Genomic DNA, 21,183 nt, shown 5'->3' with positions numbered 1-21,183 from the left:
GCTGTCTTGTGATGTATTCAATATGATCTTTACAAAACACACACAAAACCCAGTACTGCGTCTTTCCCACGAGCGATGCGGTGGAATCTCCCAGCCTCCGTGTTCCAGGGCCTTCTGCATGGATACGAGCTGGCAGAATGTCTTCTACAGTCAGATTCTTAAAGCGAGCTTAGGTCAAAGTGACCTGCACGCAGGCAGTCTGCTTTTGCCTGAAAGTCAAAACTAGGGACACTGATGACAGGGACGTCTGTACAAGGCTTCCACCCTAAGAGTGCGATGCTTGTAGCTATAACTTGGTTCTTGTCTGTGCTGGCTTGTCAATAGTACAAAAAGCTCACTCCAGCAGCGGCTCTTCGGAATCCACACATCCAAACTGCTCTGAAAAAACCCAAACAATCTGCAAACCAGCCTGAACACAGCCTATTTCTCCTGTGATGGGACAGAACATAATTGTATTAAATATAAAAGCTGCTTTAAAAAGTCTGGAGGGATGTACCTCAAACCCATGCTAGCAGTTACCACTGGGGTGCAGGAAAAAGAACTTCAGCTGGGGTTAGTGACCAAATGGACTTTAGCTTTATCTTGAACATTCTGGTCCTAGAAAAACAACAGGTACGTCTACTATTGTGCAATCTAAGATTAACTGAGACTCTGGGGGCAGGTCCACAAAAGGCCAAGAGCCGGACCCACAGCCTTTCCAAGCCCTCAGTGACCCAAAGCTGCTGAACACTGTTCTCAGCAGTGCTTCCGTCTATGTACTGAGTAGCCAAAAATAATCTGTCAGAGGTGAGACCTAGGGTCCTGGGAGAAGCTAAGCGTCACCAAAATGGGCAGAGTTCAGTTACTGAACTCACGAGTTCTCCAGTTGTCTAAGAAGGAAAAGCAAGTCGCCGAGGATATCAGGCAGGGCCCACAGCAGTGTCCCCACAAAAGACAATGAAGCCACGTCTATAGACAGAGGGCACAGGGACACAAGTGTCACCCAGGGGACGGGACCCGGTGCAATGCCAGTCAGGGACAAAAGTGATAAGCAGCATCCTCCCGGAAGAACTGACTCCAGCTAATGGAGAAATCTAGGGCTCGGGCGTGAAGGACGCGCAGGCCCGCCGGGGAGTGCCAGGGATTTACGTGCACGGTCCTACAGGCTTGTCAGAAGCATGTTACAGGCAGAATCTGACTGTTGGAAAGCAATACGATCGAAACAGTAATATATCAAAAACTGGGAGGCGCTTCGGAGGGCATGTGCTCAACTTTCAAAACACTGCAATACGTGTTTAAAGAAAAAAAACCACTATGCGACACCAATATTTTAAAAACGTTACTGGACTCGTTTAAGAAATGGTGTCACGTGGTGAAATGTTTAGTTGGAGCTTGACGATTCCTTCAGATTCTCTTTTTCCCCATGAATACTTACTAACACCTTATTTTTTTAAATAGAATACTACTGTTCAATAGAAATATATTCAAACCGCATGTTACTTTAAAAATTTTAGTAGCTATATTAAACAATAAACAGTTGAAATTCATTTTAATAACATGTTTTATTTAACTCAATATATCCAAAATATTATCAGTTTAACAAGTAATCAATATTTTTAAGTTACTGAGGTATTTGCATTCTTTTCTCATGTGAAGTTTTCCAAGCCCACTGTGTACTGTAGGCTCACAGCACAGCTCCCTTCGAACCTGCCACGGTTCAGGTGGTCAAGAGCTACACGTGGCTGGTGGCTGTCGTGCTAGACAGGAGCGTGACCACTGCTGATAAAAGTATGTCAGTTTATCTTTACATCTGTCCCTATCCCTAGGATGATTATCACTAGAGCAAAGACAGGAGTTTCCGAGTGATAGGATTCAGGATCATTTTTAATTTCTCACCGTTGTAGTTTGAATTACTTTTATTGAGGAGAATCATTCTATATTACTGCTAGAAAAACTGTAACTCTTCCTAGAAAACTGGGACCTCAACAGTGGTAACTTCTGACTAGTAAGGCTACAGTGCACACTGAATTTCTTTTCTGTGTAGTTTAAAATTCCAAAAAATAAAACAAAATACAATGGGTCAGAGTCCTAGCTCTAAATTCCAGTTTGGCACTCTGTGACTCTGACACTCTGATTTAACCTCAGCATTTGGGGGCAATTCTAAGAAAGCCCCTCTGTCCCCCTGAGCTCAGGATTTCTCTCTCCCCATTATTTTCATTATTCCGCATTATTCCCCACTTCCCCCCATTGTCCCGCACTGTTCCCCGCCCCTCACCTCGCCACCCTCTGCAGACCCCTGTGACCTTGCCTCTGAACGTGGCTGCCCGGAGCAGAATCCCCAGGACAGCGAGCAGAAAGGACAATCGATCAGGACCTCTGCTACCTGGGACCTCTTAACGCATCAGTGCCCCCTTTATAAAATGGGAACAGTACCACGGCCATAGCGAGAACGTGGACCAGAGCTAATGAATTCTAGGGGGAAACGCTGTGCTCTGGAGTGACCCCACCTCTCGCCTGGGCTTTAAAGGATGTGCAGGATCTGGGCTGGCAAACAGGAGGGAAGGGCAAACCAGGCTGAGGGAAGAGCACAGCATAAGAAAGGTGCGAATCAAGGAAAGTACAGAAACCAAGGGTGGAGAACAGGGCGTGATGAGTGAGAAGACAGAAGGGAGTCAGCTGGGAGCAGAAGGTGGGGACTTAATGGATGCCCCCCACCTCCCTGCTCAGCCCCACCCCACAGGATGCGGAAAGCAGGTCCTGGCCAAGTTTTCTGATTTGCCAGCCCAGTTCACTCCTCGAGCACTGGGAATGCTCTGGAACACGGCGACCGCCCCTGGCCATTACTGCTAAATACCCACTAGTCTTTCCAGCACTGATCTTCCCCCATGTGCCCCACCCAAGCCACCCTGAGCTTGCTCCAGGAAACTCAGTCACCCCAAACCAGGGGTTTCTGCATCTGTCTGCCACTCTACAATGTACGGAGAGGTCTGCAGAAGAGCCTGTGTTTATTGGCAGCCCACGAGGTCTGGCACAGGCTCATGCTCAGTAAATGGTGAATTAAGCTGATGGCAGGCGGAGGCATTTGGGCTACATTGCCCAGGGTGTGGCCTGGCCCTGCCTGGGTCAGAATCTGCCGGTTGTTCCTAAATATTCATTCTTCCTTTAGTATTAGGAGCCCCAAGTTTTATCAGCGCACACAGCTCCCCAGGAAAAGCCCAGGCCCCCTGGGAGCCAGCGGCTGCCTATGACTAAGTTACGGCCGATGGCACGTGAGGGGTGTTTTATGTGTGCGGCTTCTAGGCGGTGCACTTACAGGGAATGGACTTGGCCTCCAGGTCCTCCTCGCCCTACCCCAGCTGGAACGTGGCTGTGCTGATGGACAATGGTGCATCCCGCCTGGACCCCGAGACGGACGCCAGCTGCCGAGGACGGCAGAGCAGCGCGACGTCAGGAGCCTTGGTCTCCAACACCCAGAGCTGCCACCAAGCCCTGGAGTGCTGCTTATGGTCGATTATTACATGAGAGAGAAGCATTAACTTCTACCTTGTTCTTGCTCAAGTCACTATTACTCTGACCTTTGTCACATAGTTACTGAATCTAGAAAGATGGATACATATTAACACGGAGAGAGCTCTAGTTCAGTGGGAAAACACAAAGTTGTCTAGTGATTCATTCAGTATGGTCTTTACAAAGCACGCACCGAGCCCGTGAGTCTTTCTCATCGGTAGTGCAATCTCCTAGCCCTTCCGTGTTCTATGGCCTTCTACATGGATGTGAGCTGCTAGAATGTCCTAATTACATCCTCCAAACACAAGACATGCTGTGAGTTGAGAACCACTATTTGAACGCACCTACTGACACCCATCCTCACGTTCATTCGTTTCTAAACAGACTCCACACAACCCATCTGAGGGCTTTGGTAGAACCTCTCACTCTTCACCTCTCCTGTTTCATTGGTTTTACATCCCAGGCTTGCAAACATGTTTATTTCAATGAAGGGCTGCACAGTTAAAGAGGAGTGTAAAAACCACTACCACTGTGTTATGTGGGACTTCCATACTTTTAGTTAATTCATCTCCTTGCCCTGCAGGAATGCACCAGAGTCTTGCTGCTGAAGTGTGGAGAGAGCCCAGCTCTAGCAGAACAACCGCAGGACCCTGGGAAGGCTTCAGCTGAGAGGAAGGGGCTTTCATCAGAATCAGGAGACACAGTCCCTTTCCTCATGGAGGTTCCGGGCCTTCCGAGCCATTGAACACCATGCAGGATCTAATGAAGATGCGTGTGGTCCTGGATGGGTGCAGGCAAAGGAGACAAGGCCTCCTCAGAGAATGGGACAGGGGTGTGTTTAAAGGTGGAAATGTGGGGAAAGGCATTCCAGGCAGAAGGAACAGAATATGCAAAGGCATGGCACAGCCTAGTTGTTGGGGGACCCAAAGTGGTTTGTTAGAGTTGAAACACAAAGGGCACAGAGAGGAAGAGAGATGGTCATGGGAGTTCCCTGCCAGGTGGGCGAGGACCAGCTCCTCCGGAAGGAGCTGCAGGCTCCGAGCAAAGAGCTTACAGTCCAACTTGAAATTCAACATGGCAGCTACAAAACCATTTTTGAAGTTGTTGGGTTTTTGTTGTTTTTTAATTTCTAGGCTCCAATTAATCTCTCAAGCAAATTGTGTTTTCTTTGTTCCCCCTGAAAAAGGTGACTTCCCTGCCACTCAGTCTCCCAACCAGGAGGGCGGAAATCTTAAACACTTTGAGGGGTGCATGCAAGAGCAACAACAGAGGCTGCGAGGCTCAGTCCTAACGCTGGAGGAGGCTTGTTAGCCTGGACAGGCACTGGCTGCAGCGGTCAAGGACCTCACGCGTCCCATGCAGAATCCACCAGCAACAAAAGAAAGGGGTGTCGCCTAACCAGCTGTCATTGCCCAATAGTGTGCCGGCTACATGCTAGGACAGTGAGACACAAGGGGGAAAGGCACCTCAGGACGTATAAGAAAATTAATTTCAGATGGATTAAAGAGTTAAATACAAAATAAAAGAGGATCGTAATGTTAAAAATAGGCTTTTGCTTCCAGCCACAGATCAAATTTAATCCCCCACTGGAAACAACCACAAAAACATAACAGAATATATATTTTTTTAAAATAATTTTTTAAAATGTGTTTTTATTGATTGATTTCAGAGAGAGGAAGGAAGAGGGAGAGAGAGAGAAACATCAATGATGGGAGTATCATTGGTCGGCTGCCTCCTGCACGCCCCCTGCTGGAGATGAAGCCCAAACCCCCAGTGTGTGCCCTGACCAGGAATTGAACCATGACCTCCAGGTTCATGGGTTGATGCCAAACCACTGAGCCACACCGGCCAGGTATAACAGAATATATTTTTAAATAAAAACAATTTTCAAGACACTGGACATCAGGCAAAGGAGGAAAGTGATCCCTGAGAACTGGGTCAGCCCTAAGATTGCCTTGAGAGTTCTGGCTGCAACAGGGCCAACGGGACACTTATAGCAGAACTGGGCCTCATGAAAGCCTTCGATCTCAGTATCTTCCTCTTCCTCCTGCTCACACTCCCCAGGCAGAGGAGGGCACAGCTGGGCATCCCACAGCTGCAGGCAGAGCTGCAGGGCTGCAAAGCGGGGCCAGGATGTACCTTCCGGGATGGAGAAGCCTAGTAGTACAATGTGGGGGAAAGAGCTCCGGCCTCAAGCAGCCCTAGGCTTGAATCCCAGCTCCTTTGCTTACTAGCTGTGTGGCACTGGGCAAGTTACTTAACCCTTCTGAGCCTTAGTTTCCTCACCCAGCTACCTGAAGATTGGAGGTAGTATCTGTAATGCATATAGTACGAAGCAGGTGCTGAATAAAGGTCAGTTTCTATTACTGTTATTTTCATTCATCTAGGACTTACTATTTCCTAGAATGATTATGTCGGACCTAGTGGGCTGAGAAAGCCCTATCAGACACGATCCCTGTGCTCAAGAGGCCTCCTAGGGGGACATGAATGCTGTGCTACATTCATGACGAGCCAGGCCATACTGAGCTCTTACTAAATGCCACGCAGTGTGCCCAGCAGTTTCCTCATCCTGCCAGTCATCCAAACGCCAGGATGTTGATACCATCATCTCCATCTCACAGGCAGGGAACCAGGCACGAGAGGTGCAGCAACATGCCCAGGTCAGAGCCAGTCTGTGCTGGAGCTGGGATTTGAACCTGGGCAGCCTTCGTGCACTGTCTCCTCCACCTGCCAGGCACAAACTATCAGGGGAGGGAGCCCAGTTTCCCTCCCAACCAGCCATGTGGCTTTCGCCAAGCAGCTTAACCTTTCTGCTGTGGGGCCAGACAGGCAGTTTCTAAGACCCTCTCCTGCTCCACCTGCTAGGATTCTCGGGTGACCAGAGTGAGGAGGGGCTCAGGGGCGCCCAGTGCTGGTTTCACCCTTCCCAGGAATATTTTGGGGTGTTAACTGAGGCTGCAGAAACCAGCTCCCCAGTGAATTACAGCGAGGTAAAGCCTGAAATTGAACAGAGACCACGCCTGAGAACAACATGGGACTCAGCCCCCAGGGGAGGCCTCTGGTCCCCTGGTTCACCTCCCAACAGACAATCCCCAATCCCGTGCACCTGGTAGCTGGCACAGTTCAGTGCCCAGGCGGCCTCAGCCTCCCTGATCACCCCAGGGAAGGAGGGGTTGTGGTCTATTGCCACTTGAGGTGACTGCCCCTTCCTCACAGCCCTCGCCCTGGTGTGATAAGCAGCTGACACACAGATTTGATCAGATGATGGAGAAAAAACTTAGGGTTTCTACTTTATTCCAGGGAGTACTTGATACCAATACAAAAAAATCTCCACGACTCGGTTTATATGTCAATAGAGAAGCATTTAGGGCTATTCAAACTATTCCTGCTGGGGCTCCGATCCAAGAGGAAAAGACAAAACCCTATTCAAGTAGGAACTGGTTCTCCAGTGTCCCCTTTGTTACCCGGCAAAGACAGCCAGGTTCTCCATTTCTTAGTCTCAGTGTGACCTCGGTGAATTTCATCCCCTCATTTTTTGGCTTCTTGTAAGTCACAGGTAACTTAACATTTGCAGTGCTGGTTATCCCCCTGCCCATCAGAGAGTGTTGGCAGAAACAGACACTGTCGGGTGGTGGAGGCAGGAGCATAAATTAGTATGAGATTAGTTGCTCTACAGAGCAACTTAGTGACGTTTACAAAACGATTACTGTACCGGTACCATCTTACCCAGAAATTCCAGTTTTAGCAGCTTATCCCACAGGTACATGCTCTTCGAAGCACAAAGATGGACAGATAGGGATGTTGACTACACGTGGCCCTCCTGGTACCAGCAGAGGACAGAAATAACAGGACCTGTTAAATGGACACAGTGCCCCCCATGCGATGGGACATAGTGTGTCCATGAAATAAAGGAACAGATCTAAATACGAGTCCGTGGTGGCCGGATTGGACCCATGGCCCCAGGTCTTCAGGCTTCCCTGCATCCACATGCTTTGTGGCCCCTCGCATGGATCCTGGGCACGGCCACATCACTTGCTCTGATCACCGGACGGGGCAAATCTGACGCACACAGTGCTTGGCAAAGGGCTCACCCGCTTCTGCTTGCCCCTTGCTTGTCTGCAGCCGCCACGAGCACACGCTCGGGCTGGCCTGGGGCAGGGGGGCTGAAAGGGCAGGCGAGAAGCCCAGCCAAGGGCGGCAGTGTTACTGAGCCGGCCCATAGCTGGCCGCGGACAAGCAACCCCTGGCAAGCCCGGAATCGTGAAAAATAACAACACGTGGCTGTTTTGAGGCACTAAGTTTTGGGACGGTTTGTTACACAGCAGTAGACAACAACTTCAAAGAGGAGACACAAACTAGGGCGTACGGTTTATCATTATTGTGGGTAAAAAACAAAACCAACAGCAAACTTTCTTATAAGTGCACAGGTGTACAGCATATTTCTAGAAGGACCCCAGGAAAGTCCTAAGAGTGGTCGTTTCTGTGGGAGGGAGGAAAGGACACCGAGATAGTGCAGGAGGCAGTTACTTTTCACTGCATACCTTTTATAGCGTTTGAGCATTACTACCTCAGACATTCGTCACCTACACAGAACCACCAGGTGATTTAAAAAGAAAGAGGTGGCCGTGTCGCAGTGTGCTCTGACCCCGGAGCAGCTGGGCTGGTCACCCACGGAGTCGTGCACAGGACCTAGTCCACCAAGTGAAGGAGTTTTAAGTCTGTGGTTACTACTGACAGCCCATCTCCCGCTGTCGCTGGGCCACCAGCCTCGCACGCGCACCCCCCCAGGCCCTCAGCGTCCTTCCCAGGCCAGGGCGATCTGTCTCACCCGAGGGTGCCTGCCTGGGGGTGCTACACCGCCCTCCCTCTCCTGCCAGAATCCCAGGCATCTTTGAGATGCAGTTCAGGGTCACCTTGGAGGAGCTGTGCCCAGCTCTCCTGGCCTGAGCGAACTGCGTTCCTCACTGCACTTCGCACATTCACGCATCAGCCAGCATTCATTTGTACCTGCGAGCTCCGGGGACTTGGAGCAGTGACTGAGACAGAGGAGGTCTCTGTCCTCATGGAGCTTATATTCCTAGACAGGTGAGACAAAGAGACAAACCAGGAAAAGGGCAGACAGTGGTCAGAGATGTGCAGGGAACTAACACATGACAGGGAATGACTGAGTGGCTACTGGACATGGGGTGGGCCGATCAGGGAGAGTCTCCAAGGAGACACGGATGTCGAGATGGAGTTGGCCGTGCAAATGGCTGAGGGAAGAGCATTGTCTCAGCGCAGGGAGGGCCCTGGGGTGGGAACACAGCTGGTGTGTTCCAGGAACAGCAAGAAGGAGCAGAGGGAGCCGGAGGGGTGGGGCAGTCAGAGGTGGGTGGGGGCAGACGGGGACATTCCCCTAGACCGTGGTGAGTGTGCCATCGTTCTAAGTGCAACTGCAAGTCTTTCGGGGGGGGGGGGGGGCTGATAAGCTTGGAGATGAAATGATCTGATTTGGGTTTTGAAAAGCTCCCTGTCTGTTGTGTGGAGAATGAACTCAGAGTTGGAGCCAGACGGAGGCAACAGCAGCCGCGGTTAGGTTACTGCAGTGGTGGTGAGAGGTGACAGAACTTAGAGGGGTGAGAGGTGAGAAATGGTGTATGAAGGGAGAAAAGGGCTGAGTGGGGACAGTTTGGAGGTAAAATAAACAAGACTTACTAATGGACTGGATTGAAGGTACAGTCACAGAATTAGACACCCCCCCCACACACACACACAAAGATAATCTAAGTCCCAGTGGCTAGAACCTGTGAATATGTCACCTTACATGGCAAAAGGGACTTTACAGATATAATTAAGTTAAGGATCTTGAGGTGGGGGATTATCTGGGTGGGCACACTGGGTCCTTAGAAGAGGGAAGTAGGAGGGCAGAGTCAGAGAGGAGACGAGGCAAAGGACACAGGAGCAGTCACGGAGGGAGACTGGAGGAAGCTACGCTGCCTGCTTTACAGACGGAGGAGGGGCCACGAGCCAAGGAATGTGGGCAGCCCGTGGGGGCTGAAAGGGCGGGACAGAGTCCTCCCAGGGCCTCCAGGAGGAACACAGCCCTGCTCACACCTGATTTTAGCCCAGTGAGACCTATTTCCAACTTTGACCTTCAGAACTATAAGAAGACAAATTTGCATCGTCTTAAACCAATACATTTGTGAAGAGGCAACAGGAAACTGATGCACTAGGGATGGGGAAAGGAGAGGAATGAAAGGGAAGTCTAGATTTCAGGGTGCACGATGGGGGGGCCAGTGGGGCCATTTTGCCGTTTACCGGGGTAAGGAGGAACGAACCAGGAATTCTGTTTTGACCAAGTTAAACGACATTCAATATCCAAGTACAGAAATCAAGTCGGTGGATGGAGATCCGTCCAGATCAAAGCTGGAGGAGACTGAGTGGGAAGTCCAAGGAAGAGACAACCAGGACAGTGTCTATTACAGAACAGAGATTAAGAAGTTTCCAGAAAGAGGGAGAGTCAAATGGGTTAAAAGCAACTGGAATATCAAGGAAGCGAAGGGAAAAAGCAACCATTAGATTTGGCAACATTGAAGGAACATCAGAGGGCGGACTTGGCATCTGAAGTCTCAGGGATGTGCGAGGGATACAAGCCCAACAAGCACAGGCTGTGGACATGACGAGTCTCTGAAGGGGCCTTGCTGAAAACGACCAGAGAGATGGGGGGTGGTGAGAGAGCAATGTGAGGTTAATGAAGGTTTTAACAGGAAAGTCCAGGGGCTCTGGTATCCTGCAGGGAGAGGTCCAGGAGAGAGCCAGAGGCAGAGGCCTGACCCGGGAGAGAGAAGAGATGCTGCAGCAGTGAAGTCCTGACAAGGCGAGAACGGGGGGATTCTGGGCAAAGGTGAAGAAGAGGCTGTTGCCCTTCAAAAGGAACTGAAACCTCCAGGCAGTGAGCGGAGGAAAGCGGTCGACTCTGGTCGGAAACGAGCGCATTTCCTAATTGTTTCTATTTCCTCGATAAAGAATGCGGCGGGGTCACGAGTGAGGAGGGAGAGGGTGCATCCACAGGATGTAAGAGGCCTACGAAGAGAAGACCATCTGAAATGGACATTCTGGAAAGTGGGTATCCAGAGAGACTGGAAGAGTGGCAGTGCCTTTGAGGTCATTGGTCGCCACGTGCGAGTGGCCAGCGAGGCCGAGGGCTTCCCTCGGGCAGCGTACAGCTGGGAGGCAGAACTGGATTTAACTGGGGTCCTGGCTCCGACAAGCAGCAGGATAGAGAAGGGAAGGGCACATACCACAACTAGAAAATATTGATTAGTTGTCCCCATACCTGTTTTAAAATGTAAGTCATATCATGCATGTGACCCCTCCCCTTAAAACCCCCCAGTGGCTCCCATCTCACCGAAAGTGAAAGCCAAATCCTTGTGACTGATCACCCTGGCTCTCTGACCCCCATCCTCTCGCTCGCACGTTCATGCTCTACCTCGACTGCTCAGCACATGGCAGGTGTTCCATACAGCTTTCTGGAACGAATCAATAGGTATGTCTCCCCTTCGTGGACAGGACCCAACCAAATACCTTAGCCTTTGTAGACTCAGGCCCTCCCTGGGTTTCCTGGCACATGGTGGTGGCTTCATTGCTGACCAAAGCCCAGGCCTCGGCATTTCTGCCTCGGGCCCCATTGTTCCCCCTCCACCATCTTTGTTTAAATTGTGGCCCAGTTCAGAGGGCCTGGCCTGGCCACTTGGAATTCTTTTTTTTTTTTCTTGACTGAAAGGCAAAGATGGCAAAAGTCAAAGATGAAAGAGTTCAAAACAAGTTGGCAGAAATGATATTTTGAGAAAGTCTTGGTAGTTGGAGTCCAGGCTTCATGCCAAAGCCTCCTCCCCATGTCCATACATAATGCAGACGCTGGAAGGCTGGGACGGGAGAGTGAAATATGGGACAGAAGACAGTAATTCTGCGCTGGCGACAGACACATACACACACACACACACACTCACACTTCCCCTGGAGAAACCTAGCTTAAGAAAAGAAAATGTAACTGGAAAGTCATTAGCTTGCAGTTGGTTTGGCCTGTCCCCAAACCTCAGAAGGCAGGAAGTGACTCTAACAGGGCAGGGGGCATGTTATCAGGCCAACCCAGGAGGCTTGGAAACGGCTCCTTCCGGAAGCCAGCTCCACACAGACAAGTTAAATGCACACCCAACTGGCAACAAGCATTTATTGAAAATTCAAAGCCCTAATCCAGTCCCTGTCCTCCAGAGGAATGGTCTGAGGGAGATAGGTACCACCAAGGCCTGTGCAAAGACCCCACCAGGTGCACTCAGAAGGATGTCAGAAGCAAAATGAGGTCTGAGCTGGGCCTGAAGAATTTCTCCAAGTGAGAGCCCAGGCAGAAGGGAGACTGGACACAATTGCTGTGTGTGGTGGGGCAGGGGCAGGGAGAAGGCTACCGTGGGGAGTGGGGCAGGGCAAAAGGCTCTGGGAGACCTACTTTCCCAGGCCTCCAGGCCCAAGACTCAGTGGAGAGCTGACTATCCTTGAACTGGGGGGCCAGGGAAAGAAAAGTGGCATTTACTGCAGGTCCATGGGCTTGGCACCCCTGCCAGCATCCCCTCACTGGCTGGGCACTCCTACAAAGTTGGCTAACATGCAAGAAAACACTGCTTCTTGTTAGGCGTGGACCCTGCAAAGGCCAGAGACAGCAGGTCCTCTAGTGAGCCAGGGCCGAGCCAGCTATATTTGAGGAGAGAAGAGAGACAAGGAAAGGCAGTGGAGGGGACCCGGAACCCCGCCCTGGGAAGGGCCACTCGGCAAGTGTCCACCCTACAGTTGCGCAAGAGACAGGATAAGAAGGTCACAGGCAGTCAATCAGCCCAAAGAGCAATCCATCAGCCAGTATTCACCCAGAGCCCCAGCAGGCAGGGCCATGGACAATCACCCTCAGGACAATACCTAGACTCTTAGATGTGGGACCATGCCCTGGATGGGCACTCCCTCCCATGGGCCTCCATAGCCCTGTCCTTCTGCCACTCCAGCCCTGACCACATGTATGCCAAGTCTCTATGTACTAGACTTGAGCACAAGGATGGCCTTAGTGATCTGTACCTTCCCAGTCCTCAGGATGGGGCTGGCACACAGTAGGTGCTTGTAGGTGTTTGATGAGGGAATGAATCCAACTCAACTCCTCAAGGGCAGAGGCCAAGCTGTTCATTTAACAATTACTTGAGTACCCACTGTGTGCCAAACATGTTACTGGTGCTTGAGATTTAACAATGAACAGAAGAGTGAAAACATCCCTCCCTCATGGGGCTGACAGCCCAGTGGTCTCAGTCACTGTGTATCCTCACTACACACCACCGCACCCCCACACCCTATCGCCGGCTCTCTAAGGAGCTGAATGAATGGCTGGAAGAGGCTGCCAGGGGAGTCTGTCAGGCCTGGGTTGAAGCCCTAGTTGTGCATTTACTGGTTCTGTGACCCAGCTAATACCATGTCATCAGCTTCAGGCCTCAGTCACAGTTCAGTGACAGGAACCCCACCCCCACCCCAATACACCATTGCTGCCCTTCTTATTGTTATCGTGCCCGCTTCCTCTCTCCCTGTAAAGAGCTGGGTATCTGGTCCCGCCGTCCACACACAATACTCCTGATTCAGGGCCACTTCTGATAACGCCGGTGCTGGAAACTGCATTATCTCACTCACTCCTCAAAACAGCCTTTGAGATAGAGTGGGGCTCAGATAGGACAAGTAACTCACCCAAGGCCAGACAGCAGTCAGTGGCAGACCAGGGATCAAACCGGGTCCAACATGGCCAAGTCCACTGCCTTCTCCCGCATCAGGGTTTCTCTCCCCTCTGCTAAAATACCTGCATCTGCCTAACAGGGTGAGCTACCGTCCTGCTGTCCAGGACTGAGGGCATCCCTGGGATGCAGGACTTTCTTTCAGTGTTAAAACCAGGTAAGTCTCAGGCCAACTAGGATGTCACTCACCCTAAAGCCACACTCTGCCCAAGTTCCTCCTCCTGGCTCTCTGCCAGGCCTTACCCATTGCCACACAAGCCCACCCTGCCCTCAGCCCCCCTGTAACCCAGGAGCACCTTGCAGCCTTGTAAGCGATGCTGCCATTGTTCCCCTCGAGCTGAGGGTGACACACTGTCCCACCCCTCGGACAATCATGGCCAAAGAGGTGGTGCCAGGAGTCCCATGGTCCCATGGTCCTGGGACTCCTGGCACCATAATGAGCTGGTTGCTAGTTAACAATCCTGCTCCCTGAACTCAACCCCACCAAGACCTCCTTAAGCAGAAGCTCAGGCCTAGCCTGGGAATCTGAGTTGCTGAGCAGCCCCCAGGCGACTCAGCTGCCCAAAGGTGGAATGACTGCCCTGGGCTGTAAGCTTCCCATGGCAGGTGGCCTGTTCATTCTATTTCTTTGGGTGCAGGGCCCCTCTCACAGGAGATGCTCATTAAATGCTAAGGATTGAGGTTCAGGGCAGGGGCTCCCAGACCTGCCTGATCACACAAATCACCCGAGGCTCAATTTAAAAATGCAGTTTTCCAGCCCCCCTTTGGGACCCAGGGAATCACCACTCAGGAGGAGAGGTCTGTGAATCCATAATGTCCAGGCTCCCTAAGGCCAGCGCTACTCACAGCATGTCCACGGACCAGCAGCATCGCATCACCCGCCCCAGACCTGCTGCATCTAGAAGTGGGGCAATCTGGGTTTCAACAAGCCAGCTTGGTGATTCTGGGATCTAGCAAGTTTAGAAAAACATCAGTGAAATAGAAAGCATGATGGCACTAGGGGCAGAAGGGGACGAGAATCCAGCTCAGTGACCATCTCCAAGCCTCAGCCCACCCCGTTCCTCATGCGGTTGCTGTGATGAGTGACTGGGATCCATGTAAAAGTTCATGCCCAGAATCCAGCTCACAGCAGGAGCTCAAGAAATGCTTATTCATTCTTCTTCTGACTGAACTATTTTAACACTGTGAAGTCAGGAAAACTAAGGTTTCGGGGGATCAAGTGATGTGCACAAGGGCACTCGGAGGAGAAATGCCTGGGGATTCCGACTCCAGGTCTGGCAGACCTCTGCAAGGACCAAAACTATCTGCCCTGTTTAGTTCTGGCACCTCCACCAATGCCGCACTTGACAATCGGGGACCGACACACCCAGAGGGCGCAGGGGCTGTGGCCACTCCGTTAGGCTTCCTGTGGCTGTGGCTTCTCTTTCTATTTCATGGGGCACCAGGCTAAGCCATCTGCCAAGCACTGCTCATTCCTGTCCTGGTGGCTGATGGGGATGGTGTTGAGACGTCTCAGAAAAACCTCTTCCCTCTTTCTGGCTTCTCAGATGGGAAACACTGGCTTTCACACCAGCCAGAGGCCTGCAGGCCTGCAGCCCTGCAGCGGCTGCCAAGCCTGACGTCACCCAGAGGGGCAGGCAGCCACCCACGCGGTCAGGGTCAATCAGAGCAAAGGCCGTCCCTGAGGGCGTGCCCAGGGCGAAGCCGCGGGTGCTCCGGGTATGTAAAGAGGGTGCTGCTTAGAGTGACTTCAGCAGCCAGGGACGGCCGAAGACCTGACCGATGTGGCTTCAGCAGGAAAAATTTACTCTCTCCCAGGGATCCAGGGAAGGTCAGCCGTGTAGTGGGGGGCACGCTCCTCTTGTCTCTGTGCTTCCACTCTCTGCGGGGCAGCCTCGCTCACCCCAGGCCGGGTGCCTTCAAGATGCCTGCAGCTCCGGGCCTCAAAACCACGAAGTTTCCAGGGGAAAAAGAGGGGCCATTCTCCTTCCCTCTTTTTTTTTTTTGTTTTGTTTTGTTTGAATTTTCTTGCCATGTGCATTTTTTTTTTAAATATTTCTTTATTGATCTCAGAGAAAGGAAGGGTGAGGGAGAGAGAGAGAAACATCAATGATGAGAGTCATTGATCAGCTGCCTCCCGCACACCCCCGACTGGGGATGAGCCCGCAAACCCGGCATGTGCCCTGACCGGGAATCGAGCCCCCATCACCTGGATCCTAGGTGGACGCTCAACCGCTGAGCCCGCCCCGCCGGGCTCCTTCCCTCTCAAGCATGTAGGTGGCACTCCTGAGCATGAGAAAAATCTTTCCTAGAGGCCCCTCCCACAGCAAATGTCCCTGATGCCTCATTGGCTAAACTACGTCACATGCTCATGCCTCAACCAATCCCTGGCAAGGGGGTTGACCCATTGGGGCCAGGGCCCACCTCCAGTGAAGCAGAAAGCACATGGCACGTGGCGGGCTGGGCCTTGAACGACCTCCAGCCCCACCGGGAGCGAGGGAGGCTGGAGGTGGAGAATGCTGGACCGACAACCGGGGCGCCTCTGGCTGATCGAAACTCACTTAGGCCAGCAGCCCCAAAGGTAAACACCAGTCCCCGCGGGACACCACTTCTCGGGCAGAGTCATCACTTGCACTTTGGCTCTCACCCCACTTGCAGGGCCCTCTGCCCGACTTCCTGAGGCCTGTTCCAGCGGCTCCGGCGCCTCCCGGGGAGTCTGTGGGCCAGTTCGACACAGCACGCCAAGAACGGCCGTGCGCCTAAGGGTTCATCAAAGAGAGCCACGAACCGGGCCTGCAGAGGCTGACCCCGAGTGAGGAGAGAGGCACATGCCCGGGGAGGGGAAACAGCCCTGAACTGGGAAATGGGAGGCAACGCCCGCCGCAGGAGACGCAGCTGGTGTCCACCGGGGCTTGCTCTGTGCAGGCGGCAGCAGCTAAGCACGTTCAGGTGGTTTGGGTTGTTTTTGCTTTTCATTTGGTGCTTACAACCACCCTACAAGTTTGGCACTATTATTGCAGGTTCACAATCCTTACGCATAATTTCTGAAATCCAGAATTCTATAAAAAACAAAAGCTAGTTTTTGTTGCAGTTAACTGACTGGGAAGCAAAACCTCAACTGAACCAACGTGATGCTACTTATAGGCTATTTATCCCTTTGGCAATGACTGTTCATATGTTTTGATGCAGAAATACTGATGTGTTTTATTATGAAGGGCTGCCCCACCCCACTGGGAGTGTCACATAATGTCCAGATTATGTACCATATTCTGAAAATTTCTACATTCCATATATATATAATTAATTTTAGAATGAGAGGGAAGGAGAGGGAGAGTGAGAAAGAAACATCGATGTGAAAGCAAAACATCAATCAGCTGCCTCCTGCATGCCCCCTACCAGGGATCGAGCCCACAACCAGGGCATGTGCCTTGATCGGGAATCAAACCAGGGACCTTTCGGTGTGTGGGGCGATGCTCAACTAACTAAGCCACCTGGCCAGTGCTGAAAATTTCTGCGTTCTGAAACATATGTGGCCCCAAGGGTTTCAGAAAAGGGATTTTACATGTGTGTCACCACTGTACAAACGGGGTTTCTCAAGGTGAAATTACTCTCCTGGTTAGGAAACCATAGAACCACACTTCAAGCTGAAACAAGCGAACGCTGCAGCCAGAGCTCTGACCCACTCTGTTTGCTTCCACCACTTGCCGGCTGGTGGCTTTAAGGAAGACACCTCCCTCTCTGGGCCTGTTTTCTCATCTGTAAAATGGGGAGGTTGGACTAGACCAGTGGGTTTTCAATGTGTTTTTTAAGCACATCAGCCATTCCTTCAAAGGAAACTTTATGGAAAAGTGTCACTGTTCCAGTGAGTGTGGCCGGTCCCCCCAGCCACCAGGACCCAAGAGCATGCTCCCAGAGGGGTTCCTCCACAGCACAGTTTGAAAACTGCTATGCAATGTGACCTGTCTGGTCCATCTGGTTCTAACAATGTGTGGATGTCTTCTTTGAGGCAAACAACCTTTTCTGTGAAGGAAGGACAGCTGGGAGGGATCTGAACCAGACCTTGACAGAAGGGTAGCTTCGGACCTGCAGAGAGGCCTCCAGAGCCGAACAGCATGAGCGCAGGTGGAAATACAATACACAAGGTGAGAGAGGATCCAGGAGGCCCTACCCGCCAAGGTGAAGAGAGGACATGCTGGAAAGGATGTGCTGGAAAGGCTGGCTGATCAAGGGAATGAATGTCAGAAATCCTCCCTCCCCATCCAGAGCCTAAAATTCCTCCAAACAGGAGGCCAGGTGAAACGCTGAGCAGTCTCAGCCCCACTGTGTGTAGCCACAAGGTCACGGTACTTCTGTCCTGACTGCAGTGACCATGAGCTCCAATGCCTGAGGGCCATCCGTGTGTTACTGTCGTATTAGTGAATGTTTCGAATCCAAAAATTAGGACATATGGTCTGCCACAAGAGCATGTCCTTCAGAGGACAACAGGACAGAGACCTGAAAGCAGCATAGGAAGGCCAGGATGGGTCACCGAGGTCCTGGTGTCCTTCCCTACTATCTGAGGGCAGTGTGACTCCCTGGAGACTGCTGTACCCCAGAAATGTCTAAAGAAGTCACTCTAAACAACAGTGCCACCTTCTCACCCCACAGCAGACCCTCAGTTAAACCTCAGCCTTGTTTCCAAAGGACACCCTGGGACTGATCCACCATTAACTGCCCCTTCTTTGGGAAGGCTCCAGAGGCCTGAGTGAGCCCAGCCCACCTCCAGAACGGGAAGCCAGGGGGCTGATGGCAATAATACCATCGGGAATACCAGCTATTGATAATGCAAGAACTTCACTCCCACTCGATGGTCTGAATACATTTTGTAACCAAACTTTGCCCCAGAAATAGTCTTTGTGTCAGGCACCATTTCCCTACCTACATCACCAACAGGTAATTAAAATTTCTCAAAATCACACCTAATCAGAAGGGTGATGATCCCTGAAAGGAGAAACTACATCTGGGGCCCAACTGTTCTAAGTGAGCTCAATAGCTGAGCTTGTGCCTAAGAAGATTAACAACTGGGGACGGGAGGAGAAGTAGACACTCTCTTGGAAAGGGAGTGGCTGTCCTTTGGGGCTGACACAGGCCTCCAAAATGCATTTCTGTCACTGACATATGCAGGAGTCTTGACCAGGCACAAGCTCAGGTGTGTCGTTTCGAGGTCTCTGACTCTCTTTTTTTCCCAACCACATGAAATCCAGGCTGTGGCCTGCCTTGCCCAGGGTTCTACTAAGTCAGCTGGAGAGTGAAGAGCAGCATTTTACATGCACCAAGTTTATGTGTGTCATCCCATTTCCTCCTCACAGCCACTTCAATGGGGTGGGTATGATTAATGCTATCTTACCCTATCTTACCAATGGGGAAATGCGGGCTCTGGGAGGTCCTGGCTCAAGGTCACCTGCCAGCTACAGGTAGAGTGTGAATTGAGGAGCATGTGCCAGTCACAGAACTTCATCACACAGCAGTGAACCTAGCCACTGGGAGGCTGCAGGGTGACATTCTGGGAAGAGGGGACAGCTGGGGACTGCCCTCTGGAGCCAGGATGTACCTGTGAGCCAGCAAGAAGCTGGTGTGTGGTTCTCCATCTTTATCCTTGACCCTCTCGGGGTGCCACCTCAGCTCCAGGCCAGGGAACCTCAGACCACCCTGTGCCCAGGAATTCCCTGGACGCCTTGTTAAGGCATGGAGTCTGACCCTGTATGTCTGGGGTGGGGCCTGAGAGTCTGCATTCCTCACATGCTCTCAGAGGATGCCCACTCTGCCAATCCCCAGAGCACACCTCAGGGAGCAAGAGCCCAGACTTGAGTGGCATTTTCTCCCACCCTTCACTTGTGTGATCACTCTCTTGCTGGGACTCACTGGGCCATGGCACATCCCTGCCACAAGCTTTAGTGTTTTGAGATGGAGAGATGAAAGTGGTGACTATGGTGGGGTATGAGGCAGAAAACGGACTTCTGGACTCTCTTTTCAGTTTGGCATTTGCCTCTTTCTTCCTTAGCCACCTTTAGGCAAAACTGAACCAATTTATCTCAAAGGAGTCAGGCTGGAGCCCCATGCTCTCAAAGTGCCCACTATTTAGCCCTTAGTGGAGAGGGACCGCCACGCTCCCTTCCCATAGAAGCTAAGCTGCTGGGCAGGGGCCGCTGCAAGCAGGAGCACTGAGAGTGAGGGATTCTTCAGCTCGGAACCCTCCCATGGCTCCCATTTCACGCATAGAAAAGCCAAAGCCTTAACCATGACCTAAGAGGCCCCATGTGATCTGGCCCCACCACCCCTCTGCCCTCACCAGGCCTCTGCCCTTGAAGTCCCCTCCCTGGAGCATGCTTCTCTCTCACCTCAGATGCTGCCTTCCCAAGGAAGCCTTCCCAGCCACCCTTTTTAAACTCACTGTCCATGTGCCCCCACCTCCCCATTCCCAAAGCACTTTCCCTCTTCCCCTTTTTATCCTGATAGTATTTCCCACCATCCCATATCCTGTAAATTTCTTTTTTAAAAAAAAATATGTTTTCATTGATTTCAGAGAGAGGATGGGAGAGGGAGAGAGAAACATCAATGATGAGTCATTGATCGGCCGCCTCCTGTACGCCCCCTTCTGGGGATCGAGCCTACAACTGGGCATGTACCTTGACTGGAAATCGAACTATAACCTCCTGGTTCATAGGTCCAACCTCAATCACTGAGCCACATAGGCCAGGCTAACATCCTGTAAATGTAACTTAATTATTTTATTTACCTGCCCCCTCCTCCAGCTCCACTAGAATGTGGGCTTCCTAAGGGCAGGGATGTTTGTGATTTTAGTCTATTTTGTTCACTGATGCATCCCCAGTGCCTAAAAGAGTGGCTAGCACATAGCAAATACTCAGTATTTGTGAAATGAATGAATGAATGAATGGCCTGCCTACTAAGGGGCCAGGCTCTGTGGCTAGCCCTGGGAGTCATTAGCTCCCTTGATCTTCATAACAATCCCTGCAAAGTTAGGCTTTTAATCCCCATTCTAAGGTGGGGAAACTGAGGCTCAGAGTGGCTGCTGCCACGGTAACTGTCTTAGCATGATACACACGCAGTAACTTGCTTTCCTTACTCTAAGCAGCAAATGCTTTCGCTTAAGAATTTTGCCAAATCTGCCGAGAACTTGAGGTCTAGTTTATCCAAGAGGGTCTAAGAGGGAGCTGATGCCCCCAAAGCCAGGAGGAAGTTCCACCTCCGGTTCAAGGGAGCTCCTATCAGCCAAAGGAAGGGAAGGACCCTCCTTCAAACATGTCTCTGAACCCCAAAGGAGAGCCACAACAATTCTGTTTTTAGTTTATCTTTTCCTTTGATCTTTTTTTTTTAAATCTTTCTGAGCAATCTCTTTGACCTTTTCAAGCCTGGGTGACCTTTTGTCATCAATGGCTGCTGCTTACCATGTGGGTTCTGGGGCAGGAATCTCTCATGAGTTTCCCAAAACCAACCTTGCACACAGGCCCACGGATCACAGGGCCCCACACAACTCGCTCCCCGCCAAGACCCATTTCTGACTGCGGCTCAGGCCACAGGGACAAGGCCCTGGAAGGGAGACGAGTCTAGGGGCGTGAAGGTAAGATGGGCGCAGGGCACCCGAAGCCCCTCTACCCTCACTCCAGAGGCCACTGTGCTCTAAGCTGTCCCCCCCCCCCCCCCCCCCCGCCCATCATTCTCAGGTGCATTCACCCATCCGTTTTCTTTAAATCACTTACTATCTGATGAATTTGCATATTTGTTCCTTGTCTGTCCCCTCTGAGGGGGGTAAGCGCATGAGGGTAGGAGCTTGGCAGTGCCGTTCACCACTGTCTGTGCCCGGCACAGGTGGGCATGCAGATGTGGCTGAATGGGTCAGTAAAGCAGG

General features: G+C 51.5%; 1 protein-coding gene across 2 annotated transcripts in view; it reads right to left on the bottom strand.

Moving 5' to 3' along the window:
* Positions 1-21,183, bottom strand: part of TTC7B (tetratricopeptide repeat domain 7B) — a 186,373-nt gene that overhangs the window by 163,561 nt on the left and 1,629 nt on the right. The window lies entirely within an intron of this gene.

This window comes from Miniopterus natalensis, chromosome 1 (genome assembly GCF_054644295.1).
Source record: "Miniopterus natalensis isolate mMinNat1 chromosome 1, mMinNat1.hap1, whole genome shotgun sequence".
Lineage (NCBI taxonomy): Eukaryota > Metazoa > Chordata > Mammalia > Chiroptera > Miniopteridae > Miniopterus > Miniopterus natalensis.
This window is presented reverse-complemented; position numbering and strand designations above follow the sequence as displayed.